The 15,402-nt window shown below is 40.2% G+C and overlaps 1 long non-coding RNA gene across 1 annotated transcript in view; it reads right to left on the reverse strand.

Annotated features, from left to right (window-relative positions):
• LOC124225103 (uncharacterized) overlaps positions 1 to 15,402 on the reverse strand; it is a 59,195-nt gene that overhangs the window by 35,764 nt on the left and 8,029 nt on the right. The gene's annotated exons all lie outside the window — the stretch shown is intronic.

Consider the following 15,402-nt stretch of genomic DNA (forward strand, 5'->3'; position numbering starts at 1 on the left):
AGATCCTGGGCACAGACATGGCACCGCTCATCAAGCCATTCTGAGGCAGCGTCCCACACAGCACAACCAGAGGCACTCACAACTAGAATACACAACTATGTACTGGGGGGCTTTGGAGAGAAGAAGAAGAAAAAAGAAAAAAAAAAAAGATTGGCAATAGATGTTAGCTCAGGTGCCAATCTTTAAATAAATAAATTTTAAAAATAAAAAATACATTTAAAAAATACATCAGTCTAATAATGGATAAAGGGGATGTGGGTGACTGGAAAAGACAATGGAAATGTGAAAGGAGAAAAAGAAAAAAGAAAGGCCAAAAGAGATAGAAGAAAAAGAAGTTGAAGATCAGAAAGGAAACAGCCAAGAAAGGAGGAGCTAGAGAGAGAGCAGCAAAGTAAGAAGGAAAAAGGAGGACATACGAAGGCCAGAACATGGGTGCCAAGATGTTAACGCTCCCACACCCACTGGGAAGCTGGAGGGGTCTAATGCTGCTCTCCTCCCTCCCACCATCCACACTGCAGCCAGAGTGCTCTTTCCTTGAGCAAATCACACGTGCCCCTCTGCTGCAGGCCTCTAGGCCTCCAGTGGCTCCTCCAGGGTAGCCCTACAAAGCTGTGGCATAGCCATGCCACTCTATGTACAGAAGCCATGTCAATGACACACGTTCCCTTTCCTCTGCAGTCCCCCATCCTGCTAGGCTGCTGAGCCATCATCGTATGATTTGTTCTCAATGCCCTTCTCCTTTTGCTACCTGAAAAATTCCTAGTCATCCTTAAAGACACTGCTCTAATGACACATCCTCCAGAATGCCTTCTGCTTCTCTTTCCATTCTCTTAAATGCCCTTATGACAACCTGTGAATAATTCTTGTAGTAATGAATCTGCTTGTCTGTCAAACCCAAACAACTGGGCTGAAGTTGCTTTATTCTTTGTAGCTCCCAAAGCCTAACTCAGTGACTTATGCACACATAGTAGAAACTCAGTATGCACTTTTAAATAAACTAATTTCCTTATTCCTTAAGAGTTGGCCCCATTGCTCTATGATGCTGATAAAGACAAGAGTAGAGGGTGACATCTACCCCATTGCTGGGTCCAATCCTTTTCTTGTTTTACCATCCTGATTACCCATATTCTCTGACTCCTGTGTTGTGGTTCTGGTCCCACATCCCATGCAGGTCCAGGGTGATACACAGTAGAGTAGTAACGTTCTTCTATCAGACATGAAAGACAGTTCTAACATTCCATGCTTAGCCTTCACTCTTTAAAGTACAAATATTCTCCGGCTCATCTGCACAAAGTGTGTCTTTCATTGCTAATTGGGGGATCACAACCATTTTCTTCTTGTGCCTTCAAACCATTCCCATACCCTACTCACTTCCATCATCAAAACCCTTTTGTACATACAGTGATCCTCAACCAGTGGCCTGCACATTCCTGGGGAAATGTTCCAGAATCCCAGGGAGGCAGGGTGAGGTAGATAGCCTTTGAAAATGCCCCCTTGGGAGTATAGACCCTGCAGTTTAGAATCGTTGACCAATAGGATGACAACAAGAGGAGGGCAGAGTAAAGGCAGCCTTCAGTTCAAAAGTGGGCATAGGCTGGGCTGGATCTGATACTAATACTTTCCTAATAGATGTTTGTACCCGAGAAAAGTGGTGAGTTGCAAAATAAAATCATGTCTAAACTGGCTCCCTTCCAAAGCTACAACTTTTTCAGAAAATGGAAAATTCAAAGTCCTTGGGTTCTGCTGGCGGTTGTGTGATTGACAGAGCAAGAGATGCAGTGTCAGGAGACTCAATTGCTGTGGAGCAAACCAGTATAAATGGTGGAAGTCCAAGAGGTACAAAGTCTCTGTGAAGAAGGCAACACTCTACAATGTCATGTGCCTACAAATGTGTCCTACAATTGCAACAGCAAGGAGGTAAGACCACATCCCCGGCCAGGAGCCATCCTAGAGTAATTTCTGGGCTTAATGTTACATGGACAAATTTCTCCTAGTTTTCAAAACCTCTTTATGCTCATTTTCTATCTTCTACCATCGAAAGCTCTCATATTCCCCAACTTCAGGTCAAAGTAGCTGTCTCACTCAAATAAAATATTGTCTTGCAAAAGGTTATTCTTCTATGGTTTCATGACCCCTATGTGTGGGTCGTACTTACCTCAACACAGCTAAGACAAGTTGCTTTATTTTTATTTTTTTATTATTATTATTTTTTGCTTGAGGAAGATTCACCCTGAGCTAACAGCTGTGCCAACCTTCCTCTGTTTTGTACGTGGGTCACCACCACAGTATGGCTGGACAAGTAGTGTAGGTCTGTGCCCAGGGAACGAAACCCAGGCCATCAAACTGGAGTGTGCTGAACTTAACCACTAGGCCATGGGGCCAGCCTAAGTTTTATTTTTTTTTTAAATATTTTTTATTTTTCTCTGTTAAAAAAACAGAAAAATCACTATTAGTACTCAATAGTTAAAAAGAAGAAGGAGGAGGAGGAGAAAAGAACATTTCAGAGTCCTATATTGTATCAAAGAAAGATTTCTCAAACTCTTAGATCGGTGAAGATTTTCAAAACATAGTCATTCTCAAATAGTAGGTTTCTTATTCTGACATAAGTGCAGTCATCGGCCTTCTGATCTGGGAGTTACTGCAGACGAATCCGGAATTCTCTGTAACTAGTGTTACCAGATAAATGACAGGACATCCAGTTATATTTGAATTTCAGATAAATAGCAAGTATTTGTTTGTGTAAGTATGTACTATGCAATATGTGGGACATACTTATATTTTAAAATATAAGGATGCAGAGAAAAAGAAACACTTGTGCATTGTTGGTGAAAATGTAAATTGGTGATTGGTGCAGCCACTATGGAAGATAGCATGGAGGTTCCCCAAAAAAAGGTTTTTTTAAATTAAAAATAGGGGCCAGCCCCATGGCCTAGTGGTTAAGTTCAGTGCCCTCCACTTCGACAGCCTGGGTTGGGTTCCCAGGCGCGGACCTACACTACTTGTCAGTGACCATGCTATGGCAGCAACCCACATAGAAAATAGAGGAAGATTGGCACAGATGTTAGCTCTGGGCAAATCTTCCTCAGCAAAAAAACAAAACAAAACAAAAAAATTAAAAGTAAAACTACTATATGATCCAGCAATTCCACTTCTGGGTATTTATCTAAAGGAAACCGAAACACTCAAAAAGATATCCATACTTCCATGTTCATTGCAGCATTATTTACAATAGCCAAGACACGGAAGCAACCTAAATGTCCATCGATGGATGAATGGATAAAGAAAACGTGGTATATATAGATAGATATCTATATATACAATGAAATATTATTCAGCCATAAAAAAGAAGAAAATCTTGCTATTTGCAACAACATGATGGACCTTGAGGACATTATGCTAAGTAAAATAAGTCAGACAGAGAAAGACAAATACCATATCATCTCACTTATATGTGGAACCTAAGAAAAAACCCAGACTCATAGATACAGAGAACATATTGGTGGTTGTGGGGGTGGGCAAAATGGGTGAAGGTGGTCAAAAGTTACAAACTTCTAGTTGTAAAATAAATAAATGGAAAAAGAAATCTGCTGTTTATCTGAAATTCAAATCTAAGTGGGCATCTTGTGTTTTTATTTGCTAAATGTAGCAACCTTACTCCAGACACCCTGGGGACTTTGTACAACCCAGCCAAACCATAGCTCAACACTCAGATATGGGAACAAAATTCATGCCAGCCCTAATATCGTTCAGATACCTAAGGCTCTTCTCTATTTGGCTACTAATCAAGATTTGGGCTTCCCTGTGGTAAGTATTTCTCATTATTGCTCATCCCAGGGAAAGCTACAGTCTAGCTTGGTCTTTAAAGTCAGCTGTACGCCACTGGACTCTATTTTTAATTATACTCGAGATGAGGGGAATTCTGGGATAGGTTCTTCTGCAGAGATATGGGATCACATGATTCCTTCTCCCACGAACAGAGATTATACTAAAAAAGCAAACTCAAAACTTTGCTAAGCGACTCTTGTGCTCCAAATACCTTTCCTATTACCTCAGAATCCTGTGAGAGCTAGGCTCCTCCCCAGAGCTGGCAACTTATGCCGAGAGAGAGGAGAGGAGAGGAAAGAAGAGGAGAGCAGAGGAGAGGGTGTGTGTGTTTGGGGGAAGAGGAAGCACTTCTTCTCTGAGTCTTCTCCTTTGCCTGAGAGGCGTGGTGAGCAGAGAACTCCTCCCTGACCAGTTCTATGTTCCTTGGGCCCAAAGATAGAGACTCCCTCCTGGAGCTACAAGTGCCAAATGGAGTGCTGACCCAGAGAATCACCAAAAGAAGAAGGGCCAGAATCCAATAGCAGGCCAAGGAAATCAGAGATCCAAGGAGAGATGAAAGCAGGAAATAACATGCTCAACAATAATCATCTTGGGTGATTATATCCCACAGGAGCTTTTCCCCAAGTGCCTTTGGATCCTCTCAACATGATAGCGAAGGTAGAAACAGCTGAGGACTCAAAGATGGGGCAGAAACAGGCCTGAATTACATGATGCTCAATGTCACCCAACTGTTTGCTTTGTCATACCCTGGCCCCAACTTTAATGATACAGGAAAGAGTCTCCCTTCCATTTTCAGAAGCAGTGTTGTCAGGACTTTGTAATGGAGCTTTCCTATGTATTTGAGAATGAGCTTAAACTCCTTCCTGGATTACCAATTCTCCAACTGGCCCCCAAAACTAAGTCCTATTTCTTAAGTCCTATAACATTATCATTACTTTTCTCTGGGATCTTTAATTTCAACATGTACAGAAGCTTTATCAGATACTGGTAAGATGCTATTGTGAAGAAAGCAATGGGTTAATAATCAGAGAACTGATTTCAACCCTTGGGGTCCCGAGTTCCTGGTACCCGGCCTCTGTCCTGCCACTAATTTGCTGCATTATCTGCCATCAGTCACCTAACCCCTTTCAACTTCAGTTTCTCATCTATAAAACAGGAATACCAACTCTGCTACCACTAGTAATGACAAAAAATAACAATAATAAACACGACATATATCATGAATAATGCCAGTAATAAAAGAATAAGAGTCTTGCCTGCAAATAGCAGGTAAGAAATATCTGAAAACAAATATTTTTTAGTAAATATAAAGAAAAATGGTGAATGTCCAAGCCTTGCTTTCTTAAAAATACTGACCTAAAACCCATCAAGGAACCCCTCAGGAATTCCTACCCTCAGGAGGGCACCTGAGTGGGACATCTGTGGTTGCCTTACTTTACAAACTCAATTTGTCCCTATGTGGTGATGTTTGGTCCTTGGAATTTGAACTGCCACATATCCCTTAGGCCTTCTTGTTAGTACTTTTTTTCAAAATTAAAGGCAACATTCCACTTATCTCAATTTTATTAACTTTTAGCTTTTAAAAACTTTTAAAGATGCTTCTAGATCTCTTAACATTAAGTATTTCTCTTACATATCCTCTGTTCCTTTCCTAGGTAATGGTTGAAGATAATTTTACTAAAAAATAAAATTAATACTTTTATTCATTATTTAATAGTCATATTTATCATTATTCATTTCATTGTTAATACGGTTCTTTTAATTTCTTATGCATTTCATTGTTTATTTAAATTGAAATCCTTTCAGTTTTCATTCTTTTTCACTTTTATTTCTTTCTATTGCCTTACCTTCCTTACTTTTAATTTCCAAATTTTTCCCCCAAAATATGATTATCTTTTTATTTTGTGTTGTTTTTATTCACCTGGCCTTTTAAAAAAAATGATGAGTGTGACTGGGATAAAAGGATAACTGAAAATAACGCAAGTCCTCGGTAAGGAGCTGCATTTCTTTTTCCTGGTTAAACCAACAGTGATATTTTTAAGTCCCCCATTACTGTTCCTTCCAGAGTTCAACTTTTGACTCAAACTTGCAAGCTAAGTAAACTCGTACACCCACAGGTTAAGTCTCCAGGATAAGAAATCTGCCCCCAGTGGCAATACAACTGACCAGCTGGAATGGTATTGTCTTCTCCTATTATGTTTATAGGGGAATCTTTGGGACAAATCTCTGCCCAGGGACTAAACCTCCAAGCTCCTGATACGCAATGATTTTTCCTTCCTAAGGAAATACAGATCGTAGCCATTTTTTCAACTGAAGTCACTGTGTCCATCTCAGTAAAATATCTCCACTGAGGGAGAATAAATAACATGTGAAAATCCCAAGCCTAAATATGTCTCTGTAATCTATTGAGAAAGGACTTGGCCCTTTTGTTTGAGGTCAAATGAGACTTTGCCTGAGAGTAGGAGTTGAAGGAGACATTTTATTTTTAACAGACCAAATCGGGTGGAATAGGGAGGACTAAGATCAAGTTACCCTCTTTGCTTGCTAAGTGGTGGCCCAAAATTTCCCTGCTGGGGATTGGCTGTAGACTGAAGGCACCACTCTATCTTCATGCATCCTTACCTACCGAGTCATGCCAGGCAGACAGGGAGGTTCCCATCATCAGACAACAGGGCTTGAGCACATTGATGGGGTATCTGAATATGACCCGGGCAATGCATAGAACCAAGAGTAAAAGACTGTGCAGGCCATTTGACTGTCTTTTTCACTATGGGTCTGAAGCTTTTTTTTATATGTGATTAAAACATTCCAGATATGATCTAGTCCAGAGAAGAAAAATTTCTTAATTTTAAAAATCTTAAATAATTTTCATCCCTTTATGAGAATATATATGTGCTTATCACGATAAACTCTACAAATGAACCCAACACACGGATGAAATAAAGGATGCAGGAGAGCAGGGGCTCCCATTGAAGCAGGAACACTCAGTGTTGTCACTTGGGTTTAATTTTACAAACAACCAAAAGAGCATGCATCGTCCAATAATATCCATTAAAATGAGCTACATTAAGAGTCTAGAGTCAAGCTAATAGATTGTTCTATATCATCCCGCCTCCAGTATAATTGGTTTTAAATGATTAGCTTCTCTTTGTATCTAGCTCTCGACTCCCTTTCTTTATCACAAGAGAGAAGAAAATTTTGACAAGGCCTGAGATTATCCTCGAGAAGACTTTTAGAACTGAGAAAAATACATTGAAAGGACTCAGAACCACAATTTAATAATCCAGGCCTATCTAGAACCCCAGGAACTAAAAGAATGGGACCCCTCAATCTTCTATGATTAGAAACCTCGACTTCCCACAGAAAGGGTCCTCTCTGTCACTGGTGGACAGGCTCTTGCCTATAACTGCTCAGTCACCTACTGCTGTGTCCCCCAAAATATGTCGAACTCCTAACTCCCAGTACCTCTAAGTGTAATTTTATTTGGAAATAAAGTTTTTGCAGGGGTAAACAAGTTAAACGAGGTCACTAGTGTGGACCCTAATCCAATATGACAGGTGTCCTTATAAGAAGAGGACATGAGACAGAGACAGACACACAGGGAAGGATGCCATGGAAAATAAGGGCAGGGATTGGAGTGATGGATCTACAAGCCAAGGAAAACCAAGGTATGATGTCACCACCAGAAGCCAAGCAGAGGCAAGGAAGGATTCTACCCAGAGTCTCAGAGAGAGCCTTGCCCTGCCAACACCTTGATTTTGGACTTCCAGCCTCCAGGACTATGAAAGAATACATTTCTGTTGTTTTAGTCACCACAGTTTGTGGACCTTTGTTACAGCAGCCCTAGAAAACTAATACCCCTGCCTAAAAGAAAGAAAACAATTTTAAGGGCAGGTTTGAATTCTTTTCTTTCCTTTCTTTTTCTTTTCTTTTTTTTTTTTTTTGGTGAGGAAGATTTGCTCCAAGCTAACGTCTGTGGCCAATCTTCCTCTTTTTTTGCTTGAGGAAGATTAGTCCTGAGCTAACATCTGTGCCAACCTTCCTCTATGTTGTATGCATCTCACTGCCACAACAACATGGCTTGATGAGTGGTGTAAGTTTACGCCCAGGATCCAAACCCGCAAACCTGGGCCACTAACGCAGAGTGCACTGGACCTAACCATTACACCATGGGGCCAGCCCCTTGAATTCTTAATGAGTGAGTTGATATATACACAGATTAGACCTTTACAAATATAATATTATCCCCCCCAAAGTTCCCATTCACTCTGTCATGAGGCCCATCCATCCACAGAGCCTCTCACCTTTCTGCCACTAGTGTCTGAATGCGGCAGTCACAGCGCTAAACAGTTTACATCCATTGTTCCACTTCATCCTTGGAGTATCCCTCTAAGATATGCATAATTCTCCCTATTTTGCAGATGAAAAAGATGAAGGCTGGAGAGGTTAAAAAAGAAACTTGCCTCAGGTCACAAAGCTAGAAGCAGGGATCCGTGATTCCAACCAGGTCTGCTTGATATTCATTTCCAGGCTCTTAACCATAACGCTTATTGATTTTACTTCACACTTGGTCCAACAATATTTACCCCCCTCCAATGTTCTTTCCAGCTCATGGCATAGAACACTGTTTCTCAATTGGGAGGAGGGAATAGACTAGAATCATCTCCTGGGATGCTTCTTCAGACTTCTAACCCTCTTCAAAAATACTAGCACAGAACGTCAAATATTCTCTCCTCTCTCTCCCTCGCTCTTCTCTCTAACATTCCACAAAATCCTATAACCCCCCACCCCACTTTCTCAGGCTAAATACCACAAGCCCTTCATTCAAGTGTCCATTTTTGTCATTTCTTTATTCAGTGATCTTTCCTTGATGTCACACTCTCGTGGGGGCCTGTAATAATACAGACTCACGGCACCCTGCATTTCTCCTTCATGGCACTTATCACAATCAAAATTAAACAATTTGGGGGTAGCTTGATAGACCTCCTAACTGGTCTAAGGACCTGTTCGTAAGACTCACATGGAAGTCTGGGTAAGTGACTCTTTTACTAGTCCCATCGTGTTGAGATCAGGAAAATGTGTAGACTGGGCTGCATTAGCCTGGGGAGGCTGAGAGTGATCAATAAGGAGTGTATTCATGCCAAAGTGTGCTCTTAGTACTGTCCTCTGCCACCGTATGAAACATTTATAGAAATGAAGTGGCTCTGTTGAAGGGTCCTGGTCATGTCCAGACTAGACAGCATGCGCAATTGCTCTTGTCGTAGGTATAGAAGGCTGTGCTTCGAGGGAGGCAACTGATTCCAGAAGATCTCATGTGACCCTCTCTCACTCAGTCTTATCATCAACGACTGGGGCATCCACAAGCTTGTATCTCTGCGACTGGAGGTTACTGCCATTCTCTCTGTTCTGAGTCTGCCTGTGCTTATTTCCTCCTGAATACTGCAGAGAAGAAAACCTTATTTAATTCCCCAGATGATGTTTGCTCTGTAAAATACATCACTGCAATTCCCAAGACCTAGTAAGCATGGGATGTTTATCTCCATAATTCAGATTGCTCTTTCAGAGTGAAGAAGGATGAAACATTAAATGTATGTCCAAATCTTCTAACTTTTCTCAGGGACTCTCAAAATTTTTTTACTGTAACAAATATGGATGAGAGAAAACAAATTCCTTCTCTAAGATTTAGGCCTATATGTGTGGACAGAGGAAAATGTAGGCTGATCCTATTAATCCAAGTAAACAACAAGGAAAATCTCTCATTTCACTGCCACATCTTCAATTAGTTATTTCCCTTAGTTTATATATCTCTCCTGGCAAGAAGCACAGAGGTTGGTTAGGTGTTGGGCCTTAAATTAACAACCTCTTTTCTCTAAATATTATATGCACCCAACATTTGACATAATTTTTTCCCGGAGATCTAAATGCTAGGATTGGCAAAATACTGCCAAGGTTTCATCTCACAAATCTCAGGCTGTGGCCCAGCTGCAGGCAGTCTATAGATTTATAAATCCATTTTTAAATTCTATAAATCTATAAATAAATGTAGATTTATCTAATTTGAGCTATAATGTTTTCTTAAAACTGTTTAAATTGTCAGGATTTGCTGCATAACAAACAACCCCAACTCTCAGTGGCTTACGACCACAAACATTTACTTCTTCCTCATAGGCCTGCCTCTTGGCTGGGGCTCTGCTGGGCTCAGCAGGGATCCATTGGCATCTGCTGGGATTGACTGAACTTGTTTGCAAACTGCAGGTAAGTTTCCAGTCTGCTCCACTTGTCTCCTCAGTCTAGGACTGCAGAAGGAGACTTTCTCAAGGTAAGTGCAGGAGTGCAAGTGGGGTGAGAGAGAAAAGGTGCTTTTAAAAGCTAGAGCTCACTTTTTCCCTAATTTCATTGGGCAATCCAAATCACGTGACCAAATCCAAAACCAATGAGGTGAGTGATACTTATTCTGTATGTCCCATTGGGAAGCCCTAAAGAGTTACATGGTAAAGGCTGTGGATGTATAAGTCTACTCCAGGAAGGGTTGAAAAGTTGGGTGTGATGACCCAAACTAATACAGCTGTCAACATTTAAAATTTGGGATGGTGTCCACCAAAATCTGAATTTCCAGCTTTTCTTGAAAAATAAGATTTAGTAATATGTGCCCAGAGCTCAAAATATAATTTATTCTATTTTCACCTAGGAACTTATAGAAATAGGACTCCCCAAAGAAGACAAGGCAGCTCTTGTTTCTTTGAATCACAGTCTATGAATCAATAACCATCCACACTAGCACTCTTAGTCTAAGGGAAGTCTGGGCCTGGGCTTCAAAGGTCTGGGTTCAAATCCTAGCTCACCACTTAACTACCTGCGTAACTTTGGGCAAATAACTTCATCTCTCTGAACTTCCATTTCTTCAACTCACAGGGTTTTAGTGAAGACTAATTGAGATAATATACGTGAAAGTTGTTCTGTGCATTGAAACACGCTACACAGATGTTGGTTGTCATTATTAGCAGACCTCACCTAGTGAAACTCAAATTACTATTTAAGGAAATGACCAATTTGCATAGCCACCTGGATTTTTACTGTCAACGACTTTGACTGGGATTCAAATGCTTGAACAGCAGGTTTATTTCATTCACTGAAGATCCAGCTGGTGTAGCAGTTTGGGACGTGCACTAAAAGATGCTTGGAAATACCTGCTGGTCTTTCGGCTATTGTGAAATAAAACCAGGTAGGGGAATCCTTTTATCATTTCCACAGCTGAATATGCTTTCAACCCCCTAACAGAGCCAAAATTGTCAGACCAAATTCCACTTGTGATGAAATCCAACTAGGTTAACATGCTCTTTCCTTGTTAACCACCTAGGCTTTTCTGGATGAAATCCTGCAGCCCTAAAACAGGCAAAACTTGACTTAACTTCAAGGAAAGTTTTGGATTTCAATGGACCTTTGAAGTCTCTTCAAAAGAGATAAGGACTTCAATGGGAGGTTTGCCTATACAGAGGACCACAGAGGCAGGCCATTTGTAGCAATTCAGTTCATCTAGGAGCAGAAGTTGTCTGGTGAAAATTGGTTCAGTGAGGAGGGGCTCAGTGACGCATGTAAGTTCAAACTCAGGAGAATGAAAACGAGTCTATTGCAGACGATTAAACTTTGTTGTTTTGTATTTTTCCTCATGAGTTTATAAAAGCAAGCCTTTTATTTTTACTGCCATGAAGACCAATCAATTTAATAACTGTGGTTAAATTAGAGCCACAACGTACTATACAAAATTTAGGAAATGCCTAGCACATGATGAGTTTTCAATATATATTAATTAACAAACAAGTATTTTAAAATAAAGATTTCCACAAAGGCTGTGAATTCAGACTTTGACTCATGAATAAAGACCTTCAACTTATATTAAGTGCATTCTTTGACACCAGATAAGCTAAAGTGGCAATTCTTCAAAAAGTTTTTATCACACAATATTTTCCAAATCAAGCTAATAATAATTGCATATTGGGGATCTTTATCTCAAAACATTTCTATCAGGGCACATTACACTGTAACTAAATCATTTTTACTGTGAAAGTTATTGTTTTCTAAGCAGCAAGAAGTGTCAAATGGTGCCACAGGAAGTTAATTATAGCAAGTGTATTTAACCAGAGCTCACTGAAGAAGAGAGTTCATCAAACAGCTGCAATACATTTATATATATAGTTGACATTCCATAAGAAGAGTTTTCTTTCTGGAAAATGTGGTTCCTGAATATCCTGGAATTTCTGGAGTCCTTTCAACTTAGAAGACAGTTACTCTAGCAGGTATGAACCAAAGGATGCTCTCTCTAGCTAAGAAAGTTGTATTATACTAACCCATATTTGCCAGAGATTTTTAGAATATTCTTCAGCTGGAAGTTGTGCTAAGATTCAGCAATGGTCAAAACACGAATTCCAAAATACAATACTTTTTTCCAGAGAAAACAGCATATTGTATTCTGTGCTGAATTCTAAGGATTTTATTTAGTCCACAGATTAAGATCTTAGAGCAAATATAATAAAAATACTTTAAAGGTTATGTATCAACAAGGTGTCAGTGTGCATAAGGATGAAGTATTCTAGTCATAATTAAATTTCAAATCTAATTATAATTTGAGGCGTCCTTTTAATTACATTGCAATATTTTCTTTTCCTAGGAAGATGAGTGGTATAGCATCTTTTATCTGTAATTTTCATTTAATTAAAAATGTAAATAAATCAAACCTCCTTCTTAAAAATATTTACTTTGCACATAAAAAAGAGGATTTATAAAGTTGGGTTTTATCTAGTTAATCATATTTACTTTGAGCCATAAACATATGATGTATGACTATATAGGAGCAGAGGTCTAAATTTCCCTAAATATTATGAAGAAAAAAAAATTAAAAGTGTTGCCAGTAATTATCTTTCTTGCCAGTGAGAATTCTTCCGTCACTTCTGGCAAAATCCTATTAATCCTTCAAAGCTAAGTTCAAATGTCACCTCCTTTGTGTGAAGGCTTCCCAACTCCCAAAGCCAAATTCAGAGGTAGGCAAATGAACACAGCCAGCAACTTACATCCACGAGGGGCACTGAAATATCCCAGGGATTTTCTTAAATCCCTGGGGAAAAGAGTCTTTACCAGAATTCCCTCAGAAAGAGGACTACATGTAGTCAGAAAGAAACTAGAGCCACTTGGGGGAGAAGATAAACTACGCCCCTCCCCCATGTGGCATATGTTAGTATCAGAGAGCACTAAATTGCTTCTCCTAAAGACCCAGCTTCTTGGCAAGTTTCAATTCTCCTCTGTGGAATGTACAAGTTTAAAGCCAAAATGGGATTCTTGAACAACAGGAGACAGGCTGGGAACAGGCTTGAGTGTTTCTCCTCCGCCCTACCCCCAGACAGTGAGTGACCTCTTCTGTAAGTTAACGTTCAACAAATATTTGTAAACACCTCCTAGTCCCATTTCTTTATACTACTCCAACATCAGACCATAGAATACAAACTGGGAAAGGAGGGATGTGAGGACATCAAGGGGTAAGTCACAGTGAAAGGATGATAAGATCAATGAATGCCAGAACCTATAGGTTGGGAGGAATTTTAAAACAGAGAATCAGCTGGAAACTTAGGAAGAGGTGATCAGAGAGTAGGAATTTGAATTGAGATTGTAGAGAGATTGTAATTATTAGTAATGATGGAGGTTTGGCCATGACAAGGGAGCCAATGACTGAGGTAAGGTGGAGAATAAGGTCATTGGAGCAAAGAAGCCCAAGAGAAACAAGAGAGTGGAAAGATTGTCCTCAAGAAGAATGAAATCACCACGTATTATGACAAACAACGTTGGAGTCAATGACAGTGAGCCAGGAACTCAAACGTTCAAGGAATTAGGGAGAGTGGCCCAGGGTGCCTTAGATAACAGCAAAGAGAAGGTAGTAGGTAGTTTGATGTTTTGATGACTTCAGACTCAAAGCTGGGGTTTATAATCAGGAAGAAGGAAGAAGGACTAGAAGTAGCAAAGAGAACGAAAAGTCATCTAATCTACCTCCACGCATCAATGAGAGAGAAAACAGGTATCAGTTGAAAGAGGAAGCAGTGTCTTCATGGGAGAACCAAATTTCTCAGCTGGACAAATGAAGCGACAGGGATTCTGAAGTGAAAGCAATGTTCATAGAAGAGGTTAAATGTAGAAGGGATTTTTGCTGATGGCTGTTTTTGAGTTCCAGGAGACAGAGTGGATGTGTTGCTGGTATTGGACAGAGATAGGCAATGGGATCATGAAAGAAGATATACAGAGCCACATGGGCAGTAAAGTATGGCATTGGTAATCACTTTGCCATGTTGGGCTTCTTGGGGTACTGAAATAAACAGTGTTAAAGGATGAAATTAGATTAGTCCTGATGCTCTCAAGACTGGTGGTGGTGATGGGCTGTGAGTGTTGTGCAGGAAGAGGGGACATGGGTCAGCCAGGATCTATAAGTCCTGGGACACTTCCTTCACCCCTGACAGTTTGGAGGCCGTGACAAGGTGGTCTCAGCCAGAGCACCAGCACCTCTGTGGCACCTCTCTTAACAACTGGAACGCTCAGGGTGGAGTATTCTACCCTGAGAATCTGGGGCTCTTAACTCTTGTGACACTATGACTTTTTTTTCTTCTTTAAAAAATGGAGATCCATTAAATATTTTTGAGGAGAAGAAAATGATAAAATTCAAGTTGTGTTTTAGGGAAATTCAGTCGCTTTTAGAAGTTGGTCTCAGAGGGCCAGTGGACATGGATGATGGGTAGCCTGTAAGATTTCACACTGGAATGAACACCTTCTGCTCATCAATAGCCCAGATCCTGCCCCTGCCTTTTCAAAAGGCCATCAATGATCAGAAAATATTCCTTCCAGTGCAAAATCTTAGAGACTCTGGATTTTATTTTATTCAGAAGGCATTCTTTCTTGAAAAGAAGTCATATTAAAAACCACTGGATTCACTGGTCTCTCTTTGAGAAAACTCTTCCCATAGAAACATTCTCTCACCCTCTTCAAGTTGTTGATCACAGCTTAGCTTCTCAGCAGGCCTTTCTGGACCACCCTATTTGAAAACACTAACCTGCCTCCCTTCCCCACTTTATATTCCTCCATCACATAGTCTATAGCTCTTTCGTTTCTTTGGCGGCAGTCCCACCACCCCCATCTCCAAAGTAGAAGATAAAACTCTCTGAGGACAGGGATGTGTACTTCTTCTGTCCCTTGCTATATTATCAGAGTACAATGAGTACTCAACAAATATTTGTTAAATAAATCTTGCTTCATCTCTACTTTTCCAGTGTCATGATCCTTCCAACATCAGATGATTCTACCACAGCAGACTAGTCAGGGCCTCCCTATTTGCTATGCTCTTCCATGTCTTCATGCTTTTCCTCAAGGAATTCCTTCCACCTGCAACATTCCTTTCCCACATTCTCCACTTACGGAATTTCTATTCATCTTTCAAAACCCAATTTAAATACTACTTCCTTCATTAGGGTTATATTTGAAGTCAGTATTCTGACACCAGTAGTGAGATTAACATTCTGATATCACCAATCACAGTGTGTTTTTTTC

Source organism: Equus quagga, chromosome 1 (assembly GCF_021613505.1).
Source record: "Equus quagga isolate Etosha38 chromosome 1, UCLA_HA_Equagga_1.0, whole genome shotgun sequence".
In the NCBI taxonomy this organism is placed as follows: domain Eukaryota; kingdom Metazoa; phylum Chordata; class Mammalia; order Perissodactyla; family Equidae; genus Equus; species Equus quagga.